Genomic DNA, 21,161 nt, shown 5'->3' with positions numbered 1-21,161 from the left:
ACTGGATTCAGGGAGGGGAGAAAGCGTGACAGAGAATGTAACATGCAAAGCCATAAAAAAGGGAAGGAATGGGCCTCTTCCTGTTTGTACTGTGACTTGCTGGAGCATTGAGGGCAGACAAGTGCATGCAAACAGGACGCTGTGTTAAAATGACTGGCTACAGGAAGGTCAGGGTCATGGTTACGCATGGATTTTTCGAAGTGGTCACCCAGTCTGCATTTAATTTCTCCAATGTAGAGTAGCCGCATTGAGTACACTGAATACAATAGGCCAAATTGGAGGAGGTACAGGTGAAATGCTACTTCACCTGGAAAGACTGTTCGGGCTTTTGGATAGTGAGCAGGGAGGAGGTGAAGGTGCAGATGTTGCACCTTCTGCGGTTATAAAGGAATGTGCCATGGGAAGGGGTGTGGCATTGATGGTCGAGGAACGGACAAGGGTATCCCAGAGGAAACAATCCATTTTCACTGAACTAGTACTCCATCACATTGAATTTTGAAAGGTGAACCTTATCTTCATATTCCATCGTGGCCATGCTCCACCTGCAACCTCCTCCAGCCTTCCAGTTTGCCTTTGTGATCGTAGCCTCCATTCAGTCAAGGACTGAGTAGAGCTTTTGCCATAGATTTTTCTCCAAGGTTTATCCGCTCCTAAAGTGGGAATAGGATTTATGAATTCCATCGCAGGCCCACTGTGACACTGACTCACTTTACCTCTTGAGTGTAATGAAGATGCAGTTTACTGACGGGAACATAATTGATCAGAAGTAACAAGTGTCTGGGCCTATTTCAGGAAGAAAGGTAGCAACTAACAGACCTCTTCCTTCCATCAAAAAAAAAAGTGGGTTGAGCTCTGTCACCCGAGGATTGGTACTGCTCATTTACTGGCAGTTTCAAGGGTCATAAACTATATAATGGGGCAGGGAAATGATCAGTTTCCCCAGGTCCTGTTCGCCCTGCCATTATTTAAGTGCAGTGGGCTAGTCTGGTGATGTACAACTGAGATTTCTGTTTAACGGAAGAAAGTAAATTGTAGGACAATGGAACCAATAATTGGGATTCAGCAATTGTTCTCCCCATTCTATTTCCCTTCATCTGTTGTCACAATCCAGATTGCTTTGGATTGTGTGGTTCTGATCAGTTTCAACGATGGTGTGAATTCCACCATTCAGGGTCACATAAAGTCCTTCTATTGATCTATTTCATTTTTAAAAATTTGCGTGCAGCACTTGGAGTGAAAGAGCATCTTTGTCTGCAACGTAAGGGTAAATAAGGAATAGTTATTAACTGTGACTGTCACAACAGGCTGGAAGTTCAAACCCAGACAATCCAGGGTCTTCAAACTCACCAGTACACTCTAGCAGAATTTAAATTGGTTTTTTAACTCCTGTCCTTGTCTATTCTTAACGGAGAAAAGCACAAAATGGGTTTGCAATTTGGACATAATCTGCAGGATGTTTTCACTATACTGGCAAAGGTCACTGAATAGGAAAGCAAAAATTCTGCCTAGTCCATCCAATATGTAAGGTGCATGATTCATACTTACATCATTTAATTTAGAGGAAATGGAAGAAGTTACTGAAATCTTAAGACTGTGAATTGGGAGAAACAGCTAAGTTAAACCTATATATGTGACTGATAAGCAAGCTCTCTCTCAGGTTTGAGTAATGCAAAGTGATGGTGTTGGGATAGTTGGGATTATGTTTTTACTGTGTTTCAAAATCTTTCAAATTGTGTTACATGTGAATAGCTTCAATCATTCAGTTGTATCATCTTTTCTTTTGTGTAACATACTTTCGTGTTATTGTCTAGTGTGCTTGTGTCTCAGTTAAAAAACAAACACCTTTAAATGAAAATAGAAGCAAAACGTGATCTATCAAGCCAGATTTTAGTCTAGGATCTGACATGACCTGTTATAGATTAACTGGATTATAATACTTTTCTCCCAGATCACAGGATGCTGGCGCTATTACAGCATTCTCAATCCCATTTTGGCTAAGATAAACAAACATGGCATTTGATACTGGGAGCTTCCTATGACTCAGCTTCATGCCATATTGCTTCCTCACTTTGAAAAGTTCTGTCATCACTTGGTTCCACTGGCCCCACCACAGAGCCCATACATGACACCTCTGTAACCTAAACTGTCCTTTTGTCCTCCAAAGTTTGTTGAAGCCTCTGAAATGTGTGCTAATTTCTCATGACATCAAAGTTTGATGCTTTCCAAACAAGATTCTGTCCTGAAGCAATTCTAAGCAAAATCATAGATCTCACTGTCTATGTTTGAAACCATGGTGTATGGTCACTCCTTTTTTTTTCTTAAACCCTTTGTATTCTTGATGTAGTCGAACTCACCATCCTTTTGTAATGCCCCTACTTTATTGAGTGGATTTTTTCTTCATTTGTTTCTACTCTTATATATGCAATCACAGCCATAGCTTCCATTTATGCCTGTACACTATTGCTTCAGGAATCCCCCAAGGACTTACTTTTGGTCCCCTTCCTTTCCTTCAGGCAAGCACACAGGCAACATCAACCAAAACTGGTGACTGGTGCCGGATTGATAACATCCAGTCCTAACTCTCCTCTATCCCTTAAGCCCTATATATTTCCCAGTTGTTGATGAGCATTGATTTTTTTCCAGTTTAAGACTGGAGCTGTATTGCCTGCAGCCCCAGCCATAAACATCGTACAAGTGTCTCCAAGCCCATTCATCTACTTGGATGCTGTCTCAAGTTGAAGCTGCTGACAACCCCAGAGCCTTATTAAACTTAGGAAGAACTTCCAATCCCATATTCTCTGCAACACAAATATTGCCAAATTCCATCTCTGTCATATTGTTAGTCTTTGCCAGTAATGTTTGGATCCTTGTGCTTTTACCTTCTCTAAACGTGATGATTCTATTATTCTCCTAGCTAGCCTCAATCTGTATTTACTTAAGTCCATCTAAAACTATGTGCCCACATTCTAAGGCACAACAACAGTCACTCAACATTTGTGCTTGTGGCCTTACATTGAGCTCCTAGTTTTCCAACAATTCACATCCAAAATTCTCATTGTTGTATTCAAATCCCTTGATGGCCTTGCTATTTTCAATCTTTAATCTGCCCTTCAGATCTGCAATAACGTTTGTTCCTCCAAATCTGACCTCTTCCACACTTGTACTCCATTCTTCCATCTGACTCTTATGTAGTCCAGTTCTTAAATTCTGGAATTCGCTCACTAAGTGTCTCCTACTCTAACCTTTAGGATTCTTTCTGTCACCTTTTTAATATATCCTTCCTCATGTTGGTATCAATTTTTCTTTAATTACCATGAAATTTTCCATATTAAAGATCAATCTAAGTAATTGTTTATAAAATACGAGTGAGTGGCTTACAACTGTATGTTTTCAGCCCCCATCACTTTCATTTTGATAGTCTCATGACCAGCCTCTCATGCTCCATGTTCTCTTAATTTCAGCCAATCTGAAATATATATCCTGTCCTACAGCAGGTGGTTCTCACCCAGCAACATTGCCTTGGCTCTCCTGTCATCATTGGCAGTCAATTTAAAATCATTACCCTATTCTTTAAATCCTTTCTTTAAAGCCAATCTCTGGCTTGACCCAAACTTTGCTGTTACTGTGGCATTTTATGAACTGCCCTTCTTCTTAACTTTACCATTGGTATCTGTACCTTCAACCATCTAGACTGTACTGTAGAGATTCCTACCCTAACGATAACTAGTTTTTTTAAAACCTAGCACTTCAACTAAAAGTTTAGATGTCTCTCTTCTTATTTGTTTGCTCAATCTATTTCTGCAGACTCTGAGACATGTTCCTGCCTTGAGGGCATGACATAAACACAAAATTGATATTATTAAATTATTCAAATAATCATTTTAGTATGCAAGTATTACACTACTCATGGTTACCTCAAATAATATGCACCATTGTTATTAATGTGCTCAAGATGACCAATATTTTTGGGGCAAGTTTTCCTTCCAGTGGGGAATGGTGATGTAATAGCTCCCCCTTGCTTGCAATTAATGTTCAGAAGACAGCTACCATTTCCTCAAAGCTATCCTTACCTCACAGTAGCTGCTGGTCTGAAACTCAGGTGAAATTGCACAGCCAGACTAAATCCACAATCTTCAGCCTCATTAACATGTTTAAAGGCCTTGGAGACGTTTGGCTGATCATTCCTTTTGGATTGGTGCCAGCTTCTCATTCTCACCCAACTGCAGCCGCCCACCAATGTTCAAGTCCCACTCCTTATTTTGGTGCCTGTGAATTGCATGAGGCAATTCCAGGTAAAAGGCAAAATGAGGGCATCTCTGTTCTGCAAAACCTCTGCTGAACAACACATTGCATCAATCTTATAATTTCTAACGATGGCCATTCTGATAGACAATGCCAACATGATACCAACTCACACTTCATTAAAGGTGAATTTGAAGGCCGAGCCTCTACAGACTGGTCCAAATCCAGTCCATATGGAATTTTTACGGTGAGCTCAATCAAAAATCACTACCTGCTCCAGGCATAGTGCTAGCCTCATTATTATTTGTGTATACTGATGCCTATTTTCCGCTAATAAACCGCAGATTAGCATTTGATAAACGTGCTGATTGTTTTGAGTTAATTGTTTATCCTTCAGTAATCACACAACCATGAAACACTTTGTATTTTCTGTGACACTAGCCTCCAACAATAAAACCACAGTTGAATGACATTCACTAGCAGTGCATAATTTATACTTTTACATGGATCATCAATAAAATGAGATGGTGATGGCTTTGCTCTCTCAAATCAGGCCCAGAAGTGATGTCCTCCAAGGGGCTAACTCTCACTGATTTGGCATACATATTAATAATGGGAAATTGGCTGAGCCAGGTTGCCGGTAGATACAGAGCTGTATTTTTGTGCCAATGCCATTATGAAATGAGAGAACATTAGTCAGACAAAACCCAGTAACACATTTCAGAGATGATGTTCAAAAACATAAGTGAACTCCCTGCACATTCCGTCAGTGTCAACCATATGGCTTTATCCCACAAGGATAAGCAAGAAAAAGCTTGGCAAAGATCTTCTCTTAAAAATATATGTTTGCTTTAATGTGCTGTGGGGGGTAAGCATAATCCACAGGCAACAGTGCCATACAAAGTGACTTGTGAAATTCTCCCAGATCCAGAAGGCAGCTCAGTGAAGAACTCCAGGATGCCAAGGAGCATCAAGAATAAAGTAGGATGCATTTTTTTTCTCTCTGACATAGGGTGAGGGTTCCTAACAAGGAATGAGTTTCACTAGTTTAACATGGTTGCAGTAGAATAAATGTACAAAACAAATCTGTTCTTCTACAAGCATCACAGTGCGCTTTCACTGTAACAGTCATCAAGTTTGAAATTGCTGCTAAACACTGTCCTGATCTCTCGGGTTTACAGTATCATTACTTGTATCATAAGCATTGTTGTCTTGGCAGATTGACCTTTAACCCTTTGCAAATCATTAAGTATTTTCCATTCTTCACTTCTTAAAATTATTTTTAAATTATAATTTTTTTCACTAAATAAACAAAAATTAAAAGCTAATACATGACCTAAAAAGTGCATCATCTGGCGTGCACGCTAAGTGTACATCTATAGTAGTTACTCTTGATGTTATGAAGTAATTTTTTTCAGTAACTGACTTTTCAGTTTCTCTGAAAACCTGTTGGCTAAGAACACACAATATTTCATCATGTAAAGTAACTTAGATGAGACTCATTAAAGTCACGAGGCTGCTCACAGACATATACAGACTGTTAAGCCAATTCCTTCTCATCCTGGTTATTAGTCCTCATTATGGGCCAATTAGACTAAACTGCAGAATGTGTGTGACTAATTATTATTATAGGCCTTTGCAGTTGTAGGATGCCCACAGACTTTATTAGCAGAGGAACAGGACCCAAAAATGTATCTTTTCCCTTAAGCTATGAAATTGATTGGTTGTCCATCAACATCACAAACACAACTAGTGCCCTGAGCTGAATTGTGTATCTGACTAGGTGCTTAAAAATATAGATGCTTGAATTTCTCACACTCCTCCTAGTAAAAGAGATGGTTTAAAAAAAAGGCATGGTTAGTAAGTTTATGGATGTCACCAAACTTGTTGGTATACTGGACAGTGAAGAAGATCATCTAAGATTACAAACAGATTGGGTCAATTTGCTGAGGAGTGGCAGATGAAGTTTAATTTGGACAAATGCAAGGTATTGCATTTTGGTAAAACAAACAAGGGTAGGATTATATCATTAAAAGTAAGTCTTCGGCTAGCGTTATAGAACAGAGAGATCTGGGGTTCAGGTACATAATTAGATAGTGCACCTCTGGATGCTCTGGTTTCTTCCCACAGTTCAAAGTGGTGCGAGTTAGGTGGATTAGCCATTGGAAATGCAGGGTTACATGGATAGGGTAGGGGGGAATGAGTCTATGTGGTATGCTCTTCGGAGGGTCAGTGTGGACTTGATGAGTTGAATGGCCTTCTTCCACATTGTATGGATTCTATGATTCTGTGAAGTTGGTGTCACATGTCATCAGGGCGATTCAGAAGGCATTTAGCATGCTTGCCAACACTGCTCAAACCTTTGGAGGATAGGAGTTGGGATGTCATATTGAGGTTGTACAGGATGTAGTCAAGGCCTCTTCTGCAGTACTGAACCCAGTTCTGGTCAGCCTGTTACAGGAAGGATGCTATTCAGCTGGAGAGGGTTTGGAAGAGATTTACCAGGATGTTGCCAGGAATGGACAGTTTGAGTTATAAGGAGAGGGCGGACAGGCTGAGATTATTTTCACTGACACGTAGGAGGTGACCTTATAGAGTCATAGAGATATACAGCACGGAAACAGACCTTTGGTCCAACTCGTCCATGGAAAACAGATATCCTATTTAAATCTAGTCCCATTTGCTAGAATTTGGCCCAGATCACTCTTCACCCTTCCTATTCATATACTCATTCTGGTGCCTTTTAAATGTTGTAATTGTACCAGCCTCCATCACTTCCTCTGGCAGCTCATTCCACACATGTACCACCCTCTGCGAGAAGAAGTTGCCCCTTAGGTCCCTTTTTTTACCCTTTCCCACTCGTCTTAAATCTATGCCCTCTAGTTTTGGGCTCCCCCATCCCTGGGAAAATACCTTGTCTATTTACCTTATCTGTGCCTCTCATGATTTTATAAACCTCCACAAGGTCATTTCTCAGCCTCCAATTCTTCAGGGAAAATAGCGCCAGCCCATTCAGCCTCTCCCTTTGGCTCAAACCCTTCAACCCTAGCAATATCCTCGTAAGTCTTTTCTGAACCCTTTCAAGTTTCACAACCTCCTTCCAATAGGAGGGAGACCAGAACTGCACACAATACTCCAAAAGTGGCTGAACCTATGTCCTGTTTATAAAATCATGAAATGTATGAATAAAGGTGAATGGCAGGCATATATTCCCGGGGGGAAGAAGGGGGGGAGAAGGGGGGTGCAGTTTCAAGATAAGGAAAAATATTTTTAAGGTGAGTTGAGCAAGATTTAAAAAAGACATGAGAAACAAATTTTTTTCAGAGAGGGTGGTTCGACTGTGGAATGAACTTCCAGAGGAAGTGATGGATGCAGATACCGATCCAGCTGCTCTCTGATGCCTACGTCTACTGCCACTTAAATCTGTTAAACAGAACTCAGCCTCTGATATTCCAGGGAAATTTTCCCCAGCCTTATCAGCTCCCCCACACCTCAAACCCTCCAGCTCTGGCAATATCCTTGTAAATCTTTTCCGAACCAATACAAATCCATTTAATAAATTTCAGTGAGAGTAGAAGTAAGGTGTGGTGTCCTGATAGAATTCTTGACATGGCACAAGTGGGAAGAGCAGTCAAGATTTTTTGATGAGTTATGACACCTCAACATAAAAGACCTCATGGATCATCTCCAGCAAACGCAAACCTAGCCTATTCCCTTATATGCCAAATAACTTGTACCAGTCCAGTATACCTTCCTTAAATTGCCTCCAATGAATTTACATCCTGCCTTTAGAACAGCTTTCCTAATTGCTGCTATCACTGTATGTTAAACTTTTCCATTTCATGCGCAAGAACACCAAGATCATTCTGCATCTTTGTCCACTCACTTAACCCATCAATATCTTTTTGTAACCTCATTTCCTCTTCACAACTTACTTTCCTGCCTATCTTTGACAACAATCCATTCTATTACTTTATCAAAGTCATTTATATAAATTAATAGACAATTACTCACTAGCATCCAACCTGTGTAAATGGCTATTGCTCAGACTAGGTTCCTGTTGCTAATATTAACAGTTGAACTAATGTATTTCTATTAATTTCCTCTGCTCGTTTGAACGTCATTTGAGTTTGATAAAACAAAGAGAGAAGTATCACACGAGCTTGTTCAGTACTTGTGCACAAACATCAGCAATTCTCATTACCTTATTGCTATCTGTGTTGATCTAGCTTCAATTTGTTTAACTCAGTGACAGCTGCACCTTATGTTTATAACTCTATCTCTAATTGTGTTAATTGAGCTTTATCCCACCATTTGCCTCGGGGATTAGGCTAAACCAATTATCCAGATTTATCACCTATCTTTTGTGGTTAGACAGTCCATTTTCATTAAAATTAATATTGTGTAGAAAGTCAATGTTAGGACCACAATGTTTCTTTCTATTCTTTGGGACCCGAAAATGCTGTGTGTTACTATGAAATTCAATCATTGTACGTATGGTTCAGTGTTGTCTGCTGAGACATTCTCCTTACAGGAAATGGAAAATACTAAGAAATCTTTTAAAAGGGAGAAAAATTTGATGAGACAATTTTCAGTGCAAAGTATTCATTCACCTCAAGACAATTATTTGCAAGCACATCAAATATTGCTTTAATTAAATAGTTCAAGTAATAGCTTAACTTTTTTGTCTTGGTACTTCAAGCCTAAGCCAAACTCCATTGACGTGGGTCACAGGGGAATCTATGTGACTGCTATTGAAGTAGATTTCAGTAGAAGCCTGTGTTAGAAAGTGCAAGATGACTGTTGAGACTGCAGTGTCAGCCAATGAGTCAGGGGTTGGGCAAGTCATTCAGCAAAGATTGTACTTTATAGCAAAGAAAGTCCACTTATGAAGTAATAAGCAAACTGAATCAAATTAAATAACGCACGAAATACTTTTTAACACAAGGCACCTTTCAAGACCACAGAATGTACTAAGTGCTCAGTTTTGTGAAGTGTTGCTATTATTGTAATAGCTAAATTTTGCACAGCAAGTAATACAAACATAATATGATAATGATCAGTATTCCACTTGTATGATATTAATTGAAGAATGAATATTAATGAGGATGTCAGGGATAACCCCTCCTCTGTCAAAATTGCGTAATGAAATGTCTTATGTCCAACTAAGAGAGTGCTCAAAACCTTGATGTAATGCCTCATCCAAATAAACAACAAAGCCACCAATGCAGTAGTTTCACAGTACGTATCTGGAGGAACATAACAGTCCAAGCAGCATCAGCGTACCAGAAAAGTGGACCTTTCAGGACAGGATCTCTCTTTTCAGCAAATAAGGATCCCAACCCGAAACGTCAACTTACCTGCTCCTCTGATGCTGCCTGGCTTGCTGTGTTCCTCCAGCTCCACACTGTGTTATTTCTGAGTCTAGCATTGGCAGTTCTTACTATCTCTCCACTGAATGTCAGCCTTGATTGTTTTGCTCAGGCCCTGGAGTGGGATTTGAATTCACAACCTTCAGAGGCCACCAACTGAGTCATGGTTGCCACAGATAAATGGAATGCAAAACAGGAAATTCTTGAAATAGTCAGTAACTTAGGAAAGAAACAGAGATGATGTTTCTCATCAACGACTTGTTTTAGAAACAATTTTGGAGTGAGGAGTTAGTAATGTGGACTGAAAGTAAATCTTTTCATCATGACAGTCTCCTGCAATTCACCTTCAAAGGAACTGCTTTGAATGTCATCTTTGTGCATATGTTATTGTAGTGCACAAACACTCACAGCAGCCCTCAAAGCATTTGATCGTCTATGTTAAGCCTAGAGCTGCTCTCAGGGGATTCAGCAATATGCATGGAACAGTGGGACTTCCATACCACATACTGAGGGTCCTTAGATAGCAACGTCGTGCACCAGAGAGGAAAAAATGAATGACTCAACTGGAATGTGTGAAAGCTTTGACGACATTTTTTTTGTCAAAATTTTATTATTGATGTAGCTCTCCCAGCAGTGTGGAAAAAATGCTATCTGAAATAGTGCATTCCACTATCTCTTGATGCTCTATCAGTGGCACTCGGTTTCACTAAGCTATTTATGCTCGAAAGGTAACAACATATTTCGTTTAAAATGAGGGAAGTGCAATGCTTTCCTTGTTGCTTGTCAGTGCTGGCATGTGGGTCCCTCCTTAGCCTGTAGACCATTATGACATACGTAGAAGCAAAGTGTAGCTGTTTGTACTCCAGTCCAACAATATGTTCTATCTTAATTTGCACAGTACAGTTACTTTCAGAATTGCAGCCTTGTGGTTTAACTCTTTCTGCCTGTAAAAAATATGCAATCGTACTCTCAGCAGTTTTGCCAGCTATGGAAAGTGGTAGGCGGAAAGAACAGCTCTTCAAATTCCGCTCATCTCATATCCACAATGCAACCATTGCTTTAGCAATCACAGTATTTCATTTGCTCCATCTGGAATTGTTGAGCTCGGTAATTTGAAAATATTTGTAAAAATAATGATTCATACCCCAATGCCTCTAAAATAATTAGTTAATGATCAGCTGTGATAGAGTAGATGCAGAGAAGATGTTTCACCTTGCGAAGGAGTTCTAAAATAAGCCCCATTGTCTTCTATTAAAGAATTCAAGAGATGCTTCTTTAAACAGAGAATGATTAAAATGTGGGCTTTTCACATGGAGCGGTTAAGGCAAACTGCCTCGGTGCACTTAACAGGAACCTAGCTTAAGTACGTGATGGAGAAAGGAATAGAAAGACAGTCTGATGGGATTTGATGAAGCAGACGGGGGGGGAGGCTCATTTGGAGCATGAGTGATGGCCAGACGGGCTTTATAGAAGGTTTCATTACCGTGTTTTCTGTCCAATTCTGTGGACCATTGTGTAAGTCTTAAATTCAGTCCATGAAGGTCGCTGAGCTCAGCTTGGCTAGCAATCCGGGCTGTACAGTTAGGCTCAGTCTCTGTGGATTAGGCATTAGAAGCTGACTTCAGTGCTTGCAGGTTAAGGAGGGAAAATCTATTGCTTTTGATCACTAACCTGTTTTAAGTGCAGGCTGTCATTGGAAGTACAAATCTCAGGAGTGGACTAGGATAAGGCTCATCGTATGTTGAACACCATGTTGAAGTTCACATTTCAGGCAAATACTGAAAGGCAAAAATAGTGTGTGTACCGTTCCTTAGTAAAAGCGTAATGTTTTCAGATGGAAGCGGAGGAGAGGTGAGAACCATGTTGAAGCTATAATCATGATTTTAAATGCTACATCCGCTGCTGTGCATGGAAAGAATAACACCTTGACTGTGATATAACTGAAGGTATTATTGTCCCTCACAATTACTTTGAACATAACTGAAAGGGACCCAGCTGAAAAGCATTAGCAGCACATGTGCATTTTTGTTTTGCTTTCACCAGAACTAGAATCTATTGTGACTGGAGTATAAAGTTAGCATTGCACTTACTAATTTAGCTGTGTTCTGATAATTCAGAAAGTGAATCATGCAATGATTCCACTTCTGTTTGCTAAGATAATTGAGCTATAAACTTTGTTTGAGGAAGAATACATACTTGTATCCATTTATATTTGTGAAAACTCTGTGTCCCCCACATGTGCTCTGAACACAATGGACAAATAACGGGGTTTCCATTTGTGTTGAAAAGAGGTAGGTTTTCACTATAAGTCTACTTTCATTTAGAAATATGTCAAGATTGGACAAATTCATTTGCCATAGGACCCTGACAGCCAGCGAACATGTGAAACATTTATCACACTACCATGGATTGTAATTAATCGTTAACTCAGAGGTCAAAAGGCAGTGTGATAATCACCGATACTATTCCCACTGTATTTCAAAAACAGTTAGTTAGATGGAGTGGTGCATAGCTTGTGAAAATATTTTTATACATTGCAAAATAAAGTAGTGTCTGTAAATTAAGGGTTATAGATACTCTTGTCAGATCAGGCAATCCATAAATTGTGGACTTGCTCGCCAAGCCGGTGTGTTTGATTGCCGAAGTTTTATCACCCTGCTTGGTAACATCGTCAATGTACCTCTGGTGGAGCACTGGTGTTCTGTCCTGCTTGTTATTTATGTGCCTCAGTTTGCTGGGGTGATTGGCATCACTTCTGGTTCTGTTTCTCAGTGGTTTGTATAGTGTATCCAGTTCAATGTGTTTGTTGATGGAGTTCCGGTTGGAATGCCAAGCCTCCAGAAATCCGTTCCAACCGGTACATAACCACTGATAAACAGAACCAGAAGTGATACCAACCATCCCAGCAAAATGAGGCATATAAATAACAAGTGGGACAAAACACCAGCGCTTCACCGGAGGTACACTGATGCTGTTACCTAGCAGAGATATGAAACATCTACAATCAAACACACCGGCTCGCAAGCAAGTCTACAACCTCATCCACAACCCAAGCCACAAATCTTCTCAAAACCTTTAAACACAAAGATGAATCTTGCCATATTTTCTGTTCTGAGAGAGGTACTGACAGTTCCATTACACACCACTAGCCTTAATGAAAGCTACTCTTCAATTTAGTCTGACAAGTCACTTGATTAAACCAGCATTTCCCAATTCCAGGTACACAGTTTGTTATTCTACTCACGTTCTGTTCACTGTGTTATTCACGTTACATATTTACAGTGTCAGTGTCGACTTGAGACATTGCCTTGCAAAAATATCATGGTTAACCAGTAAACTTATATAAGGAAAGTATGCAACACCAATGCAGTTTTCATCTCAATATTTTCATCTTTCTTTCCACTTCACTATCCCATGAGCGCCCTCAATTTCTTTTTCTGTTTTCAGAGATATCTTAAGGATTTGCAAGTCATTTCACTTGCGTTCGCTTTTTGGAAACAAAGAAAAGCAGGAAACAAATCACTTAGGGCATATATTTTCAATAAAGGGCTTCTTTGACCGCTTTGAGTGTTGGCTGGCCTTATCTCCATCAGAACCTTTTGCTCAGATTAATGGTGGATGTTACCAGCGCCTCACATATATGTGGGACATTCAAATTCCAAATCAGATTTCTATAGACGTTGAAAAAGTTGGTCAGCCATCAGTAGTTCTTGTCTATTTCACAGTTGCCAGCAGGCAAAATCTGCTGCCTAATGTTTACAGCACAATCTGCACAGCTAATTGGACAACACAGGTTAGCACTGGTTAGCATAACAATGTGAATAACACGTAGCTCCTATGCACTGCAGCACCAGTAAGTTATATCTAAAAATATTTGTGGACACTGTGACTTATTATATAAGAGGCACCAATTCCACATGATTTATTCCTTGATGACATTTCATATTTCTTGTGCAAAGGAGCGCTAGCCACAATTTAAACTGTAGTTTAACTTATCTATAGACAAAAATAAACCAGGTTTCAGCTTTACAAATTATTCCGAAGAACACAAAACTGGCCAAGACAAGCATTTATTGCATATTTATCTGCAGGAATGCTTTACTAGCTCACTTCAGACAGCAGTTAAGAATTAACTGCCTTTTTTGTTCTAATACAACACAGTCACACGGCTATTCAACACCAGCTCCTGATTTCCAGATTCCTTTTAAACAGATTTCAAATAACCACACTATGATTTTAACTCATGTTCTCTGGGCTATTAATCTGTTAACACAGCCATGACAGTACCATTAGGTGAATCGTGAAAAGGATCTATGTGTAACAGTTGACAAACACTGTCACAACAATGACAAGAGAAAACAGAATATTGACATTTTAAAAAGGTTTTTTTTGTTGTGGAAAGTGACCTTCTTACTCTGCTTGTGCTTTTAGCTTCAATTTCAAGAGCTAGTCTCTGTAGCTGAAAAGCACTCAAACAGTGGTCTAGAAGACACATATACAGACTGGCTTCCTTTGGTTGACACTGGCAAAAATACCTTATTCTGATAGCCAAATGTTAACACATTGCCGTGCTGTTGCTTTCTGGAATGTATTGCTGTTTACATTATAGGAGTGCAGGTGACAGAGGGAGGCCTGTACATCTGCAATCAATGGTAGCATTAAAGCATTTTAAATAGATCTAAAAAAAATCTAAGCATCAGTGATTTCTCAAGTCAAGTTTATGTCCAGTAATTTGAATACTTGGAGGATTCAGAGATGAACAGCAGAGACAGGGTCATGTTTTAGATCACTGAAGCGGCTAAATCTACACATATTGGAAAAAAGCTTACCGGGACATAATCTGGGCTTTTAAAACAAAAATTCAAATCAATAAGATTCATGCAGAAAAAAGAATTACTGTAATGCTGGGACAGGAAGACTAGAAATTGTGATTATAAAATAGAAGAAGCTAGAAGCTAAACAACTCATTTGAAATAAAATGAATCATCAGTAAAACTTCAAACTAATTCAGTGCCCGATTTAATGACAAGTGAAGGGTTAAAAGTTTTGAAAAAGAGAAACAAAACAGTCCCACAGACTCTAAAACAGGTAAGGATGTCAGATAAAACTAAAATGGCTAAACAGCCTTTGTTCCTCCACTTCAATTACACAGAGCAGCAAGGTGTAAGCTCATTGCCTTGATTTAACATAATGTGAGTTTCCAACCTCTGCTAGTTGTGGTCAGACCTTTCCCCCACTTAGAGATGAACATTGCACTAATCACCTTGATGTTTGGTTGAGCCCAGGCTATTCCAGCCTCCACATAACCTGGCTTCTGAAATAGAATCACCCCTCCATCATCACCATCACCACAATTTTTCACACCTGCAGGGATATTTACACACAAAGCCTTCTCATGGGTTATGGTTGTGACACTGAGCTTGTAACCCAAGCATAAAAATTCAAATCCCATGGCAGTTTGACTGTTTGAATTCAATTTAAAACCAATCTGGAAGCGAAAAGCCAGTATCTGTAATGTTGCCATGAACCTTGTCAAATTGTTGCAACAAAAGGCAGGTGTCTCTCAACTACCCTGTGTAAAAACTGAGCAAATCATTCAATCGAAAACGTTCTTGCCAGTCACACATATATTCCAAGAATAAAAGAAAGAAAACAATGAGATCTTGTTATCTGAAGCCTAAATGTCAAAACTTTCCTATATTACAACAGTGACTACACTTCCAGTGGCTGTAAAGCACTTTGGGTCTCTTTGAGATTGTGAAAGATGCTATAACAAAGTCAGGTCTGTCTTATTTTCAGCACTATAAGGATAGGAACAATTTCATGTTGTTGAATTTTAACAATCTCATATTGAGGTGACCAGTGTTTCTTGACATAAGCAAGATGGCACACTGTAAAGACACACATTTACAACGCAGCAAAAAACAATGCAAGTGCCAGATCAGGGAGATCTATGAAGAATACACCAGCCTGACTTGAAACCATATAGTAGGCCCTTCACTGTCCGCAGGTCAAAAACCTAGAATTCCTTTCCAATTAGCACTATGGCTGTACCTACATCATACGGACTAAAGTAGTTCAAGAAGGTGACTCTACCACCTTTCTGTAGGATGGACACCAAATGCTGACCCAGACCCTGTCCTGTCAATGAATAACAAAGAACACTGCAGAACCAATCCTTACCAAGATCCTTTCACATTCTTCCTTGAAATCATTCAAGAGTGGTCATGGCTTGGATTTTAGTACAGCTCACCAGTCTTTTTCCTTAAAATCTGCATAGCCTGAGGAGCAAATATATAAAAAACAAGATTATGTAAGGGAGCCACACTACATTGTAAATAAAGGATGATCCATCAAAACCTTGAACCTTGTTTGATTTGGGCCAAAACAAGTAAGAAAAGAACTTATTTTGCTTATCTTCGTTTCTGCCTGACAAGCAGGCTTTAAGTTGGATGAGATTACTGACATCCACAGGCTCAGGACAGTGGTTCAGGAAACTGATAATGAAGCATTGCAGCACTGTTTGTTCCAGTGAATAAAAAAAACACTGACTGATGGTTTAGTAACTCGATATCCAGAGTGATGGAAAGCTGCTTATCCCAAATTCTTATCTTTTCTCTTTTGTCAGATTTATCACTTTCAGACGATGCGCTGCTCATAATCTCCCCTTCCCTCATTGGCTGACAGTTCACATATTTGCTTTTAAGTGAATGTCGTCTGGTTAGATTCGATGAGCTACAGCTAAACAGCTTTTCTTTTGAAAATGTTTCAGTTTATTCACTTCATGCAAAACTTTGCAACACAATGGCAAATGACAGCTGCAAAATGTATTATAAATGAATATTTTACACCTCAAAACAAAAAATAGTTTATCAAAAAATGTTGCACTTGGATTAGAATTGTCATATCGTAGGAGTGAATACAGATTAATGGGGCATTATAATTCCATGTGACAGGAAGGAAATGCTTTTCTATTTTGATGTTACAGCTGTTAATTCATATGAGACAGAAAGGGTATGGCACTTAAACTGGTAATGAATCTAAACAAAGATTTCTTATTAATTCTTTTGTAAGTACTTATTCAACTGCGTGGATGTCAAAAATGGAGAATTTAATACTTTCCCTTTATGATTCTGCTTCAACATTTTTCATTAGATTCAAAGGTTGCAACAAATACATCATAACCTAAAGTTAAGAAGGAAATCTCTCCATTGTAACCTTTCTGAAGATGAGAACACATTTTGTGCCAAGTTTGTTTGGTACTGTGGTTTCACAGCAACATTCCTTTGGATCTTTTCTTTTTCTGCTCAGTTTGTTTTCTGCACTATGTTGTATGGTTGCCTTACACCTTCTTCACACGGGATGGCGTGAGAAGCAAAGGGAGAAGATTTCGCATTCGAAGTACCTGTGCTGGATTTAAACCCAGCTCCAGTTATAAATATCCAGTGTTATCTAATATTCTATGACGTTTAAATTTTAAACAACATCATTTAATAAATCAGTCTGATTACAGTGTAGATTTCTGGATATGAACAGTTTAACCCAAAATGTGTGGTGGTAGTCTGAATTAGATTTGGAAGTTTGATGTTTGTACTAAATTTTCTAAGGAAATCTTAACTATATTGATGTGGATTGATGCAGCCAACAATACCAAGGGTCAGAATTGAATTCACAAACATGCAAAATTTAAAGGGACAAGAGCTGTTAGAAAGAAGTGTCAGAATGGTCTGAGAAAAGTTATGAAAACATGTCAAAATTAAACATAAATCTATTGGAATGGTGAAAAGGAACTGCCAACCATTAAGTTGTTGTGGCATTTAAAACTTTTGCTTTTCATGTTTTTTTTTGGTAAAAAGAATGCTTGGCAATAACTTGTTGAAATTGCACCCTCTGTTGACATAACCCTGAGGCGTCTTGTTACTGAATAAATTCAATACATTGATTTCACAATCTTCCATCGTCACAGTACAGTGTTTGCCTTTTGCTTTTGTGCTCCTGAGATGCTGCTGGGCCTGCTGTGTTCATCCAGCCTCACATTTCATTATCTTGGATTCTCCAGCATTTGCAGTTTCCATTATCACAGTGTTTGCCAGGTAGTTTTAGATTAGACAGGGAGGTGGTGGAGTGGCAAGTCAAAACAACTGGACTGTAATCTATTGTGTACACAAAGATAATGAGGAGCTGATGAATACTGTGTTCAAACAGAATCTATGCAGATTAAGTGCCAAATATGCAGGCATATTTTATGTTTTTCCCTTTGACAAATACACAAGAATAGTAATTGAAAAGCCAGTTGCAACTTCCACAGAGTGGGGGCTGATTGCCCTTGCTTAAATCGCCTTTGTTCAAATGTTAGAATGCTGCCACAGTTAAAAAACTATAGCCTAGTTACCTGCGTGTTGCAAGTAGGTGTCTCTCTCACTCTAAATGCTGCAAACCAGTTAAAGAAGACAACAAAGGCTCGCTTTGCACTGAATGCCGGAATTCACTCATGGTCAAAGGAGATTAGAACTACAAAATCTCAATCAATCTGCAAGGCTAAGGATTGCGAAGTGACTGTTTAACTATCAACATCAGGGCTAGTCATGAGTTTTACTACGACAGCTGAAACCTCCAACTATTCGAGAATAACTCAAAACCTGATCCATGAATCAGTCTTTTTTTAAACATTTATCCTTTTACATCTTATTTTGAATTGGTGTGTACAAGAGTCTTGCATTGCAAATTCTTCTTCCATTTAGTAATTAGTATATTCAACATTTGATTACTCAAGAAAGCCTGATTAAACTGGCTTCTTTTAAAACACAAGTTCCCCTGGGTCCGTAAGAACAATACCCACATGGGAAGGGAACCAATTTTCAAATGAACCTGTTGCAGCTGGTGAGGTGGCATATAAATAGACGAGATCTGGTTCATTCTTCCTCACCCAGGAACTAAACATATCCCATCTGGAACCTGTAATGAATTGCGGAAGCTTGCCCGGGGTTTGATCATAACAATGCAGATAGAACTCTTCAACAAATGTGGTTGTATTTGCTGGTCCATCGGTGAAATCAGGGACCATTTACAGAATTCTTAAAGTAATACCCATCCATATCACATGCACAGTGCTGTTGAAAAGACAGTCTGAACTGAGAATAAATAATGAATTCAATGGTAGAAAAATCCTCTAAAACTTCAACATAGAGCAAAATATACATAAAATAGAAAAAAAACCATGCCCTCTACCAGGATTAAATGTCTCACTTTCTTTAAGAAATGTGTTTGAGAACACTAAATTACAAGAGCCCAGGCTATATTTGCAAGATGAATGTTGGTGGGTACATTTCACCATATCTCTTTTACAGTATGGGAGAGTTTCAGAAAATTGGCACTTAAAAAAAATTACACAAAGAGATAATTGCAAGAAAAGCCATAAAGTACTGGAAACAGTGAAAATTGCCACCTGATGGCATGGGATTTTGGACAGTTTAGGGGTATAGGGTACTTTTGCAATCTTGGAGGAAGTATAGAAATGATTTGCTGGATTAGCACCATGATGAGGCACATCATTATGAATGAGAACTTTGAGGAGCAGGAAAACAGGCTTGAACAGATCAAGATTGAGGAAGTTGATGTGCTGGAAATTTTGGCAAACATTAAGATTGATAAGTCCCCAGGGCCAGACCAGATTTATCCCAGGTTGTTCTGGGAAGCGAGAAAGGAGGTTGCTAAGCTGCTGGCGAAGATCTTTGCTTTCTCACTCTCCACGAGAGTTGTACCGGAAGATTGGAAGGAGGCAAATGTTGTTCCTCTTTTCAAGAAAGGGAATAGGGAAATCCCTGGAAATTACAGACCAGTCAGTCTTACGTCTGTGGTCAGCAAGGTTTTGGAAAGAATTCTGAGGGATAGGATTTACGACTATTTGGAAAAGCATAGCGTGATTAAAGGGAGTCAGCATGGCTTTGTGAGGGGCAGGTATTGCCTTACAAATCTTATTGAGTTCTTTGAGGAAGTCACGAGACAGGTTGACGAGGGTCGAGCAGTGGATGTGGTGTACATGGACTTCAGCAAGGCATTTGATAAGGTTCCCCATGGCAGGCTCATTTATAAAGTCAGGAGGTATGGGATACAGGGTGATTTGGCTGTCTGGATTCAGAACTGGTTGGCTGACAGGAAGCAGAGAGTGGTTGTAGATGGTAAGTATTCTGCCTGGAGGTCAGTGCTGAGTGGTGTCCTGCAGGGCTCTGTTCTTGGGCCTCTGCTCTTTGTAGTTTTTATAAATGACTTGGGTGAGGAGGTTGAGGGGTGGGTTAGTATGTTTGCTGATGACGCAAAGGTTGGAGGTGCCGTTGATAGTATCGAGGGCTATTGCAGGCTTCAGCGAGACATTGACAGAATGCAGAGCTGGGCTGAGAAATGGCAGATGGAGTTCAACCTGGATAAATGCGAAGTGATGCATTTTGGAAGGTCGAACTTAATGGCTGAATATAGGATTAAAGGCAGGATTCTCGGCAGTGTGGAGGAACAGCGGGATCTTGGTGTTCAAGTGCATAGCTCCCTCAAAGTTGCCACCCAGGTGGATAAGGTTGTTAAGAAAGCGTATGGTGTTTTGGCTTTCATTAACAGGGGGATCGAGTTTAAGAGCCGCGAGGTTATGCTGCAGCTCTACAAAACCCTGGTAAGACCATACTTAGAATATTGTGTCCAGTTCTGGTCGCCCTATTATAGGAAAGATGTGGAGGCTTTGGAGAGGGTGAAAAGGAGGTTTACCAGGATGCTGCCTGGACTGGAGGGCTTGTCTTACGAGGAGAGGTTGACTGAGCTTGGACTTTTCTCTCTGGAGAGAAGGAGGAAGAGAGGTGACCTGATCAAGGTGTACAAGGTAATGCGAGGCATGGATAGAGTCGATAGCCAGAGACTTTTCCCCAGGGCAGGATTGACTGCCACGAGGAGTCATAGTTTTAAGGTGTTAGGAGGAAGGTATAGAGGGAGGTTCTTCACCCAGAGAGTTGTAAGGGCATGGAATAGTTTACCAGTGGTAGTCGTGGAAGCAGAGTCATTAGTGACATTTAAGCGACTGCTGGACATGCACATGGACAGCAGTGAATTGAGGGGAATGCAGGTTAGGTTATTTTATTTTTGGATTAGGATTATTCCACGGCACAATATCGTGGGCCGAAGGGCCTGTACTGTGCTGTACTTTTCTATGTTCTATCAACAGAAATTGTGGGGAAAAAAAAAATCAGCAGATCTGACAGCATCTGTGGAGAGAAAGCAGAGATAATGTTTTGGATCCAGTGATCCTTCATCAGAACAGATGCCATAACAAGGCATCTCAGTTATGTGCAGAGTGAACTGGTCCCCTTGCAGCAGTTAAGGTTAAATGAAGATTTAATGGAGATGTTCAAAATTTTTAAGGACTTGAGTAGAATGAATAAGGAGAAATTGTTTACACTTTAGAAACTTGCCAAGACTTGTCTGACAGCAAGTTTTGAACTCCTGAGTTCTGAAGAAGGGGGAATACCACCCCCTGTAAGTTTCTCGAAGTCACTCATACACCTGTCT

General features: G+C 39.7%; 1 protein-coding gene and 1 long non-coding RNA gene across 12 annotated transcripts in view; one reads left to right on the top strand and one right to left on the bottom strand.

Annotated features, from left to right (window-relative positions):
• The window catches only part of bsnb (bassoon (presynaptic cytomatrix protein) b), a 468,557-nt gene that overhangs the window by 39,610 nt on the left and 407,786 nt on the right, over positions 1-21,161 (bottom strand). For 8 of the 11 annotated variants that reach the window (XM_048547454.2, XM_048547450.2, XM_048547452.2 and 5 more), the window contains one exon: positions 15,798-15,895. The exons of the other annotated variants lie outside the window; for them this stretch is intronic. The gene's annotated coding sequence lies outside the window, so the exon portion shown is untranslated. The remainder of the gene's footprint in view (positions 1-15,797; positions 15,896-21,161) is intronic. 11 annotated transcript variants of the gene reach the window in all.
• Positions 11,301-21,161, top strand: part of LOC125460242 (uncharacterized) — an 84,490-nt gene continuing 74,629 nt past the window's right edge. Inside the window, exon 1 of the long non-coding RNA XR_007249226.1 lies at positions 11,301-11,465. This is a non-coding gene — a long non-coding RNA (uncharacterized LOC125460242). The remainder of the gene's footprint in view (positions 11,466-21,161) is intronic.

This window comes from Stegostoma tigrinum, chromosome 11, assembly GCF_030684315.1.
Source record: "Stegostoma tigrinum isolate sSteTig4 chromosome 11, sSteTig4.hap1, whole genome shotgun sequence".
In the NCBI taxonomy this organism is placed as follows: Eukaryota; Metazoa; Chordata; class Chondrichthyes; order Orectolobiformes; family Stegostomatidae; genus Stegostoma; species Stegostoma tigrinum.
The sequence above is the reverse complement of the archived record's forward strand: the minus strand, read 5'-3'. Positions and strand labels throughout refer to the sequence as shown.